Source organism: Dipodomys merriami, unplaced genomic scaffold (genome assembly GCF_024711535.1).
Source record: "Dipodomys merriami isolate MVZ:Mamm:240054 unplaced genomic scaffold, mDipMer1.0.p SCAF_221, whole genome shotgun sequence".
Taxonomy (NCBI): Eukaryota; Metazoa; Chordata; class Mammalia; order Rodentia; family Heteromyidae; genus Dipodomys; species Dipodomys merriami.
In genome coordinates, this window is record NW_027203616.1 from 446841 (window position 1) to 457136 (window position 10296).

A 10296-nucleotide genomic window follows, 5' to 3' on the forward strand; every position below is an offset into this window, starting at 1 on the left:
GATAGGTTTAGGGTTAGGGTGAGGCTAAGGGTTAGGGTTAGTGTGAGGGTTAGGATTAAGGTGAGGGTTAAGGTGAGTGTAGGTTTATGGTTTGGGTGAGGGCTAGTTTTAGTGTGACCTTTAGATTTAGAGTTAGGTCTAAGGATAGGATTAGGTTTAGGGTTATGGTAAGGGTTAGGGTGAAGAAGAGGATTAGGGTGAGGGTGAGGGTTAGGGTTAGTGTGAGGATTAGTGTTAGGGAAAGTGTTAGGGTTAGTGGGAGGGTAAGGATTAGGGTTAGGGTGAGGGTGAGGGTTAGGGTTAGTGTGAGCGTTAGGGTTAGGGACAGGTTTATGGTTAGGGTGTGGGTAAGATTTAGGGTCAGGGTGAGGGTGAGGTTTAGGGTGAGGTTGAGGGTTAGTGATAGAATTAGGGTTAGGTTGAGAGATAGGTTGAGGGTTATGGTTAGGTTTAGGGTGAGGGTTAGGGTGAGGGTTAGCGTTAGGTTTAGGGTGACCGATAGGGTTAGGGTGAGGGTTAGGGTTGGGGTTAGGTTTACGGTGAGGGTAAGGGTTAAGGTGAGGTTTAGGGTGAGTGTGAAGTTTAGGGTTAGTTTTACAGTTACGGTAAGGGTTAGGGTGAGGGTTAGGTTTAGGGTTACCTTTAGGGTGAGGGTGAGGTTTAGGGTTAGGGTTAGGGTTAGGGTTAGGGAGAGGGTGAGGGCGAGGCTGAGGGTTAGGTTGAGGGTGAGGGTGAGGGTGAGGGTTCAGATTAGCTTAGGGTTAGAGTTAGGCTGAGGGTGAGGGTGAGGTTGAGGGTGACGATTATGTTTAGGTTTAGGGAGAGGGTTAGGGTGAGGCTGAGGTTAAGGGTTAGGGTGAGGGTGAGGGTTGTGTTTAGGATTAGGGTTAGGCGGAGTTTTAGCGTTTGGCTTAGGGTTAGGTTTACGGTGAGAGTTAGGGTGAGGGTTAGGGTTATGGTGAGGGTGAGTGTTAGGGTGAGGATTAGAGTTAGGGTTAGGGTTAGTGTTAGGGTGAGCGTTATTGTGATGGTTAGGTTTATGTTTAGGGTGAGGGATAGGGTGAGGGTGAGGGTTAGGGTTAGGATTAGGGTTATGGTGAGGGCTAGGTTGAGGGTGAGAGTTAGGTTTAGGGTTATGGTGAGGGTTAGGGTTTCGGTTAGGATGAGGGTAATGGTGAAGGGTAGGGTTAGGTTTAGATTGAGGGTTAGGTTTAGTGTGATGGTTAGGGTGAGAAAGAGTTTTAGGTTTACCGTAAGTTTTAGGGTGAGGGTTAGGGTATGGGTTAGGGTTAGGTTTAGGGTAAGGGTGAGGGTTAGGGTTAGGGTTAGTGTGAGGATTAGGGTTAGGGATAGGGTGAGGGTTAGAGTTATGCTGAGGGTGATGGTTAGGGTGAGGGTGACATTTAGGGTTAGGGTTAGTGTGAGGGTTAGGTTTAGTGTGAGGGTTAGGGTGAGGGTGAGGTTAAGGGTTAGGGTTAGGATCAGTGTTAGTGCTAGGCTGAGTGTGAAGGTGAGGGTGAGTGTGAGGGTTAGTTTGAGGGTTAGGTTGACATCTAGGTTAATGTGGAGGGTTAGGTTGAGTGTGAGGGTGAGGTTGAGGGTTTCGGTTAGGTAAAGGTTAAGGATAGGGTGAGGATTAGGATGATCTTGAGGTTTAGGGTAAGGGTTAGTGTTAGGGTGAGGGATAGGGTTAGGTTTAGGGTGATTGTTAGGGTGAGAGTCCGGGTTAGGTTTAGGGTTAGGGTGAGGGCTAGGGTAAGGGTGAGGGTTAGGGTGAGGGTGAGGGTGAGGTTGTGGGTTTTAGTTAGGTAAGAGTTAAGGTTAGGTTTAGGGTTATTGTGAGGGTTCGGGTTTGGCTGAGGGTGAGGTTTAGGGTTAGGATTAGGGTGAGGCTTAGGATGAATTTTAGGGTAAGGATGAGGGTTAAGTTGAGGGGTAGGTGTAAGGTTATGGTGAGGGTTAGGGTTAGTGTGAGGGTTAGTGTTAGGGATAGGTTTAGGTTAGCGTGAGGGTAAGGATTAAGGTGAGGGTGAGGGTTAGGGTAAGGGTGAGGGTTAGGGATAGGGTTAGGGTTAGGGTGAGGGATAGGTTGAGGTTTAGGGTTAGGGTTAGCATTAAGGTGAGGGTTAGGTTGAGGGTTAGGGTTAGGGTTATGGTTAGGGGTATGGTTACTTTTAGGGTGAGGGTGAGGGTTAGGATTAGGTTAACGGTGAGGTTAAGTGTTAGGGTGAGTTTTAGGGTGAGTGTGAGGGTTAGGGTTAGCATTAGGGTGGGGGTGAGGTTTAGGGTGAGGGTTAGGGTTAGGGTTAGTGTGAGGGTCAGGGTTAGGGTCAGGGTTAGGATTAACATTAGGTTTATGTTTAGGCTGAGCGTGAGGCTGAGGGTGAGGGTGATGGTAATGCTTAGGGTTAGGGTGAGGGTTAGGGTTAGAGTGAGGCTTAGTTTAAGGGTTAGGGTGATGCTGAGGGTTTGGTTTAAGATTAGGGTTAGGGTGAGGGTTAGGGTGAGGGTTAGGCTTAGGCTTAAAATTATGGTTAGGGTGAGTTTTAGGGTGAGGGTAAGGGTGATGGTGAGGTTTAGGGTTGGGGTGAGGATTAGAGTTAGGGTTAGGGTTAGGGTTAGGGTTATTTTGAGGTTGAGGGTAACGTTTAGGGTTAAGGTAGATTAATGATTATTGGTAGGGTGAGGGCTAGGTTGAGGGTGAGAGTTATTTTTAGTGTTTTGGTGAGGGTTAAGGTTAGGGTTAGGATGAGGTTTAGGTTTAGTGTGAGGGTTAGTGTTAGGGTGAGGGTTGGTGTGAGAATGAGCGTTAGGGTTACCATGAGTATTAGGGTGAGGGTGAGGGTGAGGGTTAGGGCTAGTGTGAGGGTTAGGTTTAGGGTTAGGGTGAGGGTTAGAGTTAGGCTGAGGGTGAGGGTTAGGGTGAGGGTGACATTTAGGGTTAGGGTTAGGATCAGGGTGAGGTTAAGTGTTAAAGTGAGGTTGAGGGTTAGTGTTAGATTGAGGGTTAAGGTTAGTGTCAGGTTTAGGTATAGGGTTAGTTTTAGGGTAAGGGTAAGGGTTAGGGTTAGGGTGAAGGATAGGGTTAGGGTTAGGGTGAGGGTTAAGGTGAGGGTAGGGTTATAGTTCGGGTGAGGGCAAGGTTTAGTGTGAGGTTTAGGGCTAGGGATAGGTTTAGGGATAGGATTAGGGTTAGGTAGAGGGTAAGGGTTAGGGTGAGGGTGAGGGTTAGGGTGAGGGTGAGGGTTAGGGTTAGTGTGAGGGTTTGGGTTAGGGATAGGGTTAAGGTGAGGTTAAGGATCAGCGTTAGGGTGAGGGTGAGGTTTAGGGTGAGGGTGAGGGTTAGGGATAGGTTTAGGGTTAGGTTGAGGGTTACCATTAGGGTTAGGGTGAGGGTTAGCGTTAGGGTTAGGCTGCTGGATAGGGTGAGTGTGAGGGTTAGGGTTGGGGTTAGGTTTATGGTTAGCTTTAGGGTGAGGGAGAGGGTTAGGGTTAGATTTAGGGTTAGGGATAGGTTGAGGGTTAGAGTTAGGCTGAGGGTGAGGGTTAGGGTGAGGGTGACGTTTAGGGTTAGGGTTAGGGTGAGGGTTAGGTTTAGTGTGAGGGTTAGGGTGAGGGTTAGGTTGAGGGTTAGGGTTACGGATAGTGTTTGGGTGAGAGTTAGGGTGAGGGTTAGGGTTATGGTTAGGGTAAGGTTTAGGGTGAGGGTGAGGGTGAGGATTAGGGTGAGTTTTAATGTTAGGGTGAGGGTTCAAGTTAGGATTAGGGTTAGGGTGAGGGCTCTGGTGAGGGTGAGGGTTAGCCTTAGGATTAGGTTTAGATTTAGGGTGAAGGTGAGGGGTAGGGTTAGGGTTAGGGTGAGGGCTAGGTTTAGTGTGAGGGTTAGGGTTAGGTTTAGGGTGAGGGTTAGGGTTAGGGTTACAGTTAAGGTTAGGGTTAGGTTTAGAGTTAGGGTTAGGGTTAGGGATAGGGTTATTGTTAGAGTTAGGGTGAGGGTGAGGGTGAGGGTGACGTTGAGGGTGAGGGAGAGGTTGAGGGCTAGGATTAGGGTTAGGGTTAGAGTTAGGCTGAGGATGAGGTTGAAGGTGAGTTTGATGTTTAAGGTTAGGGTGAGGGCCAGGATTAGGGTTAGGTTTAGATTTAGGCTGTGGGTGAGGGTGAGGCTGACAGTGAGTTTTAGGTTTAGAATGAGGGTGAGGGTTAGGGTAAGTGTGAGGTTTAGGGTGAGGGTGAGGTTAAGAGTTAGGGTGAGGGTTAGGGTGAGGTGTAAGGGTTAGGGTTAGTGTTAGGTTTAGGTTTAGGTTGAGGGTTAGGCTTAGGGTTAGGTATACGATTAGTGTGATTGTTAGGGTAAGGGTTAGTGTTTGGTTGAGGTTTAGGGTGAGGGTGAGGGTTAGGGTTATTGTGAGTGTTAGGTTTATGTGATGGTTATGGTTAGGATTAGGGTTAGGGTGAGGGCTATGGTGTGGTTGATGGTTAAGGGTAGGGTTAGGGTTAGGGTGAGGTTTAGGTTTAGGGTTAGGGTGAAGGTTAGGGATAGGGTTAGGTTTAAGGTGAGGGTGAGAGTTAGGATGAGGGTGTGGGTTAGTGTGAGGGTGACGTTTAGGTTTAGGGTTAGGTTGAGGGTTAGGGTTAGTGTGAGGGTTAGGGTGAGGCTGAGGTTAAGGGTTAGGTTGAGGGTTAGGGTGAGGGTGAGGGTTTTGTTTAGGATTAGGGTTACGGTGAGGGTTAGGGTTAGGCTTAGAGTTAGGTTTAGGGTGAGGGTTAAGGTGAAGGTTAGGGTTATGGTGAGGGTGAGTGTTAGGGTGAGGATTAGGTTTAGGTTTAGGGTTAGGGTTAGGGTGAGGGTTATTGTGACGGTGAGGGTTACGGTTAGGGTGAGGGTTAGGGTGAGGCTGAGGGTTAGGATTAGTGTTAGGGTGAGGGCTAGGTTGAGGGTGAGAGTTAGGTTTAGGGTCATGGTGAGGGTTAGGGCTACGGTTAGGATGAGGGTAATGGTGAGGGGTAGGGTTAGGGTTAAATTGAGTGTTAGGTTTAGTGTGAGGGTTAGGTTTAGGTTGAGGGTTAGGGTGAGAATGAGTGTTAGGGTTACCGTGAGTGTTAGGGTGAGGGTTAGGGTGTGGGTTAGTGTTAGGGTTAGGATTCGGGTAAAGGTGAGGGATAGGGTTAGGCTTAATGTGAGGGTTTGGGTTAGGTTTAGGGTTAGGATTAGGGTGAGGGTAAGTGTTAGGGTGAGGGTTAGGGTGAGGGTGAGGGTTAGGATTAGGGTTAGGCTTAAATTGAGGGCTAGGGTGAGGGTGACGTTTAGGGTTAGGGTGAGGGTTATGATTAGGTTTAGTGTTAATTTCAGGGCTAGGGTGAGGATGAGGCTTAGGGTGAGGGTTAAGGTGAGGGTGAGGGGTTCAGTTAATTTATTGTTAGGGTTAGGGTGAGGATTTGTTTGAGGTTGAGGGTTAGGGTGAGGGTTAGGGTTAAGGTGAGGGTTAGAGTTAGGGTTAGGGTGAGGGGTAGGGTGACGGTGAGGGTGACGGTTAGGGTGAGGGTTAAGGTTAAGATGAGGGTAAGGGTTAGGGTTAGGGGGAGGGTTAGGGTTCGTGTGAGGGTTAGTGTTAGTTTTACTGTTAGGGTTAGGGTGAGAATAAGGGTTAGAGTGAGGGTTAGTGTGAGGGTGAGCGTTAGGGTTAAGGTGAGGGTTAGGTTTAGGATTAGTGTGGGGGTTAGGGTGAGGGTGAGGCTTAGGGTTATGGTGAGGGTTAGGTTTAGTGTGAGGGTTAGGGTTAGGGTTAGGGTTAGGTTGAGGATAAGGTTTAGGGTAACGGTCAGGGTGAGGTTGAGGTTTAGGGTTAGGATTAGGATTAGAGTTAAGGTTAGGCTGAGGGTGAGGGTGAGGGTAAGGGTGAGGGTTAGGGTTAGGTTTAGGGTGAGGGTTAGTGTTAGGGTTTTATTTAGGGTGATGATGAGGGTTAGGATGTTTTTGAGGTTTCAGGTGAGGGTGAGGGTTAGGGTGGGGGTGAGGGTTAGTGTTAGGGTGAGGGTTATGTTTAGGGTTAGGGTAAGGGTTAGCTTGAGGGGTAGGGTTAGGGTTAGGGTGAGAGTTAGGATAAGGGTGAGGGTTAGGTATAGGGTGAGGGTTAGGGTTAGGGTAACTGTGAGGGTGAGGGTGAGTATGACGGTTAGGATTAGGGTGAGGGTTAGAGTTAGGATGAGGGTGAGGGTTAGGGTTAGGTTTAGTGTTAGGCTTAGGCTGAGGGTGAGGGTGAGTGTGAGGGTTAGGGTTAGGTTTAGGTTTAGGGTTATTGTTAGAGTGAGGGTTAGGGTTAGGCTTAAGTTTAGGATGAGGGTTAGGGTGAGTGGTCGGGTTAATGTGAGGGTGAGGTTAAGTGGTAGTGTGAGGGTTAGATTTAGGGATATGGTTAGGGTTAGTGTGAGGGTACGGGTTCGGGTTCTGGTCAGGGTTAGGCTGAGGGTTAGCGTTCTTGTAAGGGTTAGGGTTTGGGATAGGGTTAGGGTTTTATAGAGGGTAACGGTTAGGGTTAGGGTGAATGTGAGGTTTAGGATGAGGGTGAGGGTTAGGCATAGGTTTAGGGTTAGGTTGAGGGTTAGGTTGAAGGTTAGGGTTAGGGTTAGGGTTAGGGTTAGGTTTATGGTGAGGTTAAGGGTTAAGGTGAGGTTTAGGGTGAATATGAGGGTTAAGGCTAGCATTAGGGTTAGGGTGAGGGTTATGTTTAAGGTTAGGGTTAGGGTGAGGGTGAGGTTGAGGTTTAGTGTAAGGGTTAGGGTGAGTTTTAGGGTTATGGTTAGGGTTACGGTGAGGTTGAGTGCGAGGGTGAAGATTAGGGTGAGGGTCAGTATGAGGGTGAGGTTTAGGGTTAGGGTTAGCGTGAGGCTGAAGGTGAGGGTTCGGATTAGAGTTAGAGTTAGAGTTAGGATGAGGGTGAGGGTTAGGGTGAGGGTTAGGGTTTGTGTAAGGGTTAGGTTGAGGCTGAGATTAAGGGTTAGGATGAGGGTGAGGGTTAGGGTTAGGGTTAGGGTGAGCGTGAGGATTAGGGTGAGGGTTAGAGTTAGGCTTAGGTTTAGGTTTACGGTGAGGGTTAGTGTTAGAGTGAGGGTGAGGGTTAGTGTGAGGGTTAGGGTTAGGGTTCGGGTGAGGGTTATTGTGAGGGTTATTGTGAGGATGAGGTTTACGGTAAGGGTGAGGGTAAGGGTTAGTGTGAGGGTTAGGGTTAGGATTACATTTAGGTTGAGGGCTAGGTTGATTGTGAGGGTTAGGTTTAGGGTTAGGGTGAGGGTTAAGTTGAGGGTTAAGGTTAGGTTTAGGGTGAGGGCTAGGATTACTGAGGGTTAGGGTTAGGGTAAATTTAGGGTGAGCATGAGGGTTAACTTGAGGGAGAGGGTTAGGGATAGGTTTAGGGTTAGTGTGAGGGTAAGGGTTAGGGTTAGGGTGCGGGTTACTGTTAGGGTTAGGGTGAGGGTTAATTTGAGGGTAGGGTTATGGTTAGGGTGAGGGCTAGGTTTAGTGTGAGGTTTAGGGCTAGGGTTAGGTTTACGGAAAAGATTAGGGTTAGGGTGAGGGTAAAGGTTAGGGTGATGGTGAGGGTTAGAGTGAGGGTGAGGGTTAGGGTTAGTGTGAGGGTCAGGGTTAAGGATAGGATTAGGGTTAGGGTGAGGGTAAGGATTACGGTTAGTGTTCAGGTGAGGGTTATGGTGAGGATTAGCCTTAAGCTTAGGGTGATGGATAGGGTGAGGGTGAGGGTTAGGGTTGGGTTTAGGTTTACGGTGAGGGTAAGGGTGAGGGTGAGGTTTAGGCTGAGTATGAGGGTTAGGGTTAGCATTACAGTTAGAGTGAGGGTTAGGGTGAGGGGTAGGTTTAGGGTTAGCTTTAGGGTGAGGGTGAGGGTGAAGGTTAGGGTCAAGATGAGGGCGAGGGTGAGGGTTAGGGTGAGGGTGAGGGTGAGGTTGAGGGTTCAGATTAGCGTTAGGGTTTGAGTTAGGCTGAGGGTGAGGGTGAGGGTGAGGGTGATGTTTAGGTTTAGGTTTAGGGTGAGGTTTAGGGGTAGAGTGAGGGTGAGGGTGAAGTTGATGGTGACCTTTATGTTTAGGTTTAGGGTGAGGGTTAGGAGTAGTGTGAGGGTTAGTATGAGGCTGAGGTTAAGGGTAAGGGTGAGAGTTCGGGTTAGGGTTTTATTTAGGGTGAGGATGAGGGTTAGGGTGAGGTTGGGGTTTCATTTGAGGGTGAGGGTTAGGGTGGGGTGAGGTTTAGTGTTAGGGTGAGGGTAATGGTGAGGATGAGAGTTAGGGTTAGTGTTCAGGTGAAGGTTAGGTTTAGGATTACGTCTAGAGTGAAGGTTAGGGTTAGGCTTAGGGTAGGATGAGGGTTAGGGTGAGGGGTCGGGTTAGGGTGAGAGTGAGGTTTAATGTTAGTGTGAGGGTTAGGTTTAGGGATACGGTTAGGGTTAGGGTGAGGGTACTGGTTCGGCTTCGGGTGAGGATTAGGGTGAGGATGACTGTTAGCATTAGTGTGAGTGTTACGGTTTGGGATAGGGTTAGGGTTATGGAGAGGGTAAGGTTTACGGTTAGGGTGAGGAGGTTGAGGTTTAGGATGAGGGTGATTGTTAGGCATAGGGTTAGGGTTAGGTTGAGGGTGAGGGTTAGGGTTAGGTTAGGTTTATGGTGAGGGTGAGGGTTAGGGTGAGGTTTAGGGTGAGTGTGAGGATTAGGGCTAGGATTAGGCTAGGTTTAGGATGAGGGTGATTGTTAGGCATAGGTTTAGGGTTAGGGTTAGGGTGAGGGTGAGGGTTAGGTTTTGGGTTAGGGTGAGGGTTTGGGTGAGTGTTAGGATTGGGTTTAGGATTAGGTTTAGGGTTAGGATGAGGGTTAAAATGAGGGTGAGGCTGAGGGAGAGGGTTAGGGTTAGGGTGAGGGATAGGGTTAGGGTTAGGGTGAGGTTGAGGGCGAGGGTGAGGGTGAGCGTGAGGGTCAGGGTGAGGGTGAGTTTTAGGGTTAGGGTTAGGGTCATGTTTAACGTTAGAGTTAGGGTGAGGGTTAGGGTTAGGGTTAGGATGAGAGTTAGGGTGAGGGTTAGGGTGAGGGTTAGGTTTAGGGTGAGGTTTAGGGTTAGGGTTAGGGTTAGGGTGAGGGTTAGAGTGAGGTTGAGGTTTAGGGTTAGGGTTAGTGTGAGGGCTAAGTTTTGGGTTAGAGTTATGGTCAGGGTGAGGGTGAGGTTTTGGATTAGGATTAGAGTGAGGGCTAGGGTGAGGGTTAGGGTGAGGGTGAGGGTGAGGGTTAGGCTTAGGGTGAGGGTTAGAGTGAGAGCTAGGGTGAGGGTGAGGGTTAGGTTTAGGGTTAGGCTGAGGTTTAGGGTTAAGGTGATGTTTACGGTGAGGGTGAGTGTTAGGTGGAGGGTGAGGATGAGTGTTTGGTTAAGGGTTTGAGTTAGGTTTAGGGTGAGGGTGAGGGTGATGGTGAGCATTAGGGTTAGGGTTAGGGTTAGGCTTAGGGTTAGGGTGAGGGTGAGGGAGAGGCTTAGGTTTAGGATTAGGCATATGGTTAGGGTTAAGCTTAGGTTGAGGTTGAGAGTAAGGGTTAAGGTGAGGGTTAGATTTAGGGTGATGGTTAGGGTTAGGGTTAGGGTTAGGGTTAGGGTTAGGGTTAGGGTGAGGTTGAGGATGAGGGTGAGGATGAGGGTTAAGATTATGGTTAGCTTTAGCAGGAGGGTGAGGGTGAGGGTTAGGGTTAGGATTAGGGTTAGGTTTAGGCTGAGGGTGAGGATGAGGGTGAGCATGAGGGGTAAGGTTAGGTTTAGAGTTAGGGTAAGGATGAGGGTTAGCATTAGTGTGAGGGTTAGGGTGAGCATGAGGGTGACGGTGAGGCTTAGGGTGAGGGTGAAGGTGAGTGTGAAAGTTAGGCTTAGGGTTCGGTTTAGGGTTAGGTTTAGTGTGAGGATGAGGGTTAGGCTTAGGATTAGGGTTAGGTTTAGAGTTATGCTGAGGGTGAAGTTGAGGACGATGGTGAAGATTAGGGTTAGGGTTAGGGTAAGCGTTAGGGTTAGTGTGAGGGTCTGGGTGAGGGTGAGGTTAAGGTTTAGGGTGAGGGTAAGGGTGAGGGTGAGGGTTTGGGTTAGGGTTAGGGTGAGGGTTTGGGTGAGTGTTAGGATTAGGTTTAGGATTAGGTTTAGGGTTAGGATGAGGGTGAGGCTGAGGGTGAGGGTTAGGGTTAGGGTGAGGGTTAGGGTTAGGATTAGGGTTAGGATGAATGCTAGAGTGTCGGTGAGGGTTAGGGTTAGGGTGATGGTGAGGG